The sequence below is a fragment of the Corylus avellana genome, chromosome ca4, assembly GCF_901000735.1.
Source record: "Corylus avellana chromosome ca4, CavTom2PMs-1.0".
NCBI lineage: Eukaryota > Viridiplantae > Streptophyta > Magnoliopsida > Fagales > Betulaceae > Corylus > Corylus avellana.
In genome coordinates this window covers 18535022-18537349 of record NC_081544.1, presented here as the reverse complement: position 1 = coordinate 18537349, position 2328 = coordinate 18535022, and positions in this window count along the sequence as shown.

The window sequence follows — 2328 nt, the reverse complement described above, 5'->3', positions numbered from 1 at the left end:
ATGCAAATCTTCTATTTTTTTCATGACAATAGTTCTTTTTAAAAATAAAAAATAAAAAATGTTACCCGCATCTTTTTTCAAATGGGTCATGTACATAATCCGCTTTTCAAAAAGGGCCATTTATATGCCTTATAGTCGGCTTTTCATTCTTGTATATATTTCCTTCACAAATCATGTTGTAGATCGACTAATAACCATACAGGCCCAGCACATGATTTTATCAACTAGCTCATCCTTATAATTTCTTACGAGCATTTGAAATAAGAACATTATTAAATGCGTGTACTCGGTTCCCAACAAACTTCATGATGTTTGTCATTTTAATCTTATGTTTTTATTTTCAAAACCTGATGTTGTACTCTCTATTTAAAATTTGTATGTATGAATTTACATTATATATGTTTGGACAGATTTTCCGAATGATGATGTGAAATGGGCCCTGTGAATGGCCTGATATTTGTGAAATTTCAAGACTATGAAATAACAAAGAAAAATGATTAAAGCTGTTGGCGTTGTCCGGCGGGGGATAGCTTCGATGCGTAAGTTAGTCACAGTGTTTAAGAGAAATATAACTTCAAAGATGGTAGATAAGATTGGGAGAATAAAGGATATTTAATTTTGGAAAGGAAAAGAAGTTACCAAAATCTGAGCGGGGACCCCCCTTTTATAGACATCGGGTTGTACCTGTTTACTTGACACTGTGGACTTTACCGAGGATCCACGTGTCAAACAATATATATATTCAAAGAAGGATGAAAAAATATCATGCAGATATATCCAATATTCCAAGAGTAACACTCGGTAGTCCACGTAAGACTCGACATACCAAGTCTTGGGACCAAGCGTTGTTTATACCGAGTTCAGTTAAGTATAAATTACCGAGCATAAGTTTGATGAACAGTAAAAATAACCAAACTTTAGTGATGGGCCGATGGATCATTTTACCGGGCCCAATGTAGCTGATCCATGATCCAACAGTTACCCCCAAATTTCCTATTCTAACAGAATATGAAAATTTCGTATTTCTGAGATTGGGTCAGCTTTTTTATAAATTTGGTTTTGTTTATATAGAAATAAGGTGAATTGGCTCTAAATTTTAAACTTTTGAAATTTTGAATTTTCAAAAAATAATATAGTGGGAGCAATAAATGACTTACCTCCGCCTTTTGAGAACCACGTGTTGGGTTTCCTGTGGTTCAAAATTTAAGGTGGTCACGCGTCAGTACCTGCATGGAGAGTAAGAATACAAAGGAGCCTTTCCAAGGAACCCTAGCTCCTAAGGCCTTAAATGCGTTGCTTAGTTTTCCCCTTCTGAAAGCTTTTTTTTAAAACCCTCTTCCCCTTCGTTTATTCTCCATTGTTTTCCATTAGAAGCCATTGTTGTCCCTTCTAAGCTTTCTTTGATCTCTCTTTCTTTCTTTCAACACTGGCACTCCTTCGTTTGGACCTTTCTACCCAATATTATTTTTCAAGCGTTGTGTATTTCAGAACCTCGGTCGAGTCTGTCCCTTCAGCCGAGCCTTTCGTTCATCCAAACTGTCCCATACTTCATTACCTAGATTTTCTTCTTCCCTTGATTGAACCCTCAGTTAATCATCTTCGTTTGAGCGTTACTTATCTTCTAGTTCGGCAAGGTCTTTCTTCCATTCCTCGTCAATTAACTCCCGAATTTCAATACCTAATGAGTCGTAGAGCCGAGGACGCCCCTGGTGCGTTGGGTGCTTTACACCCGGTTACATGGGAATCGAATCTGTCAGATGGTGACGAACTCGAAATTCGTCAAATCTGTCAGCTTCCCGACTCGATTCGATTATGCTTCGATACCGATAGTGTTGGAGCTATGGTGGATGTCGACAGTAATGAAGTCTGCGTTTATTTGGAGATGTTTCGGATAAGTTTGAGACTTCCTTTCTCGAGGATAGTTCGGGAGGTGTTGAGTTATATTCGGATAGCTCCTCACCAACTGTTGTCGAACGGCTGGAGAGTTTTCTTTGCTTGCATGATTGTTTGGCCAAAGATTCTCGGGGCAGAACACCCTCTTACTGTGGTGGAGTTTCTGAAGGTTTACCGACTAACCAAATGTCCCCGAACCGAGTACTTATTCACCTTCCAAACCCGAAAGAAATTAAAGCTTCTCACCTTCAGTCCCACCTATACCAGCAGCAACAAAGGGTGGAAAGACGAATTTTTCTTTGTTCAAGGTGATTGGGAGTTTGCACTTTCTGAAGTAATCAGAGATCTGAGTGTTCCTCGGGAAACCATTGCTCCATCAAATCGAGGTACAAATCGAACTTAGTACTTATCTACTCTTTCCCTTTTTTCCTTTGC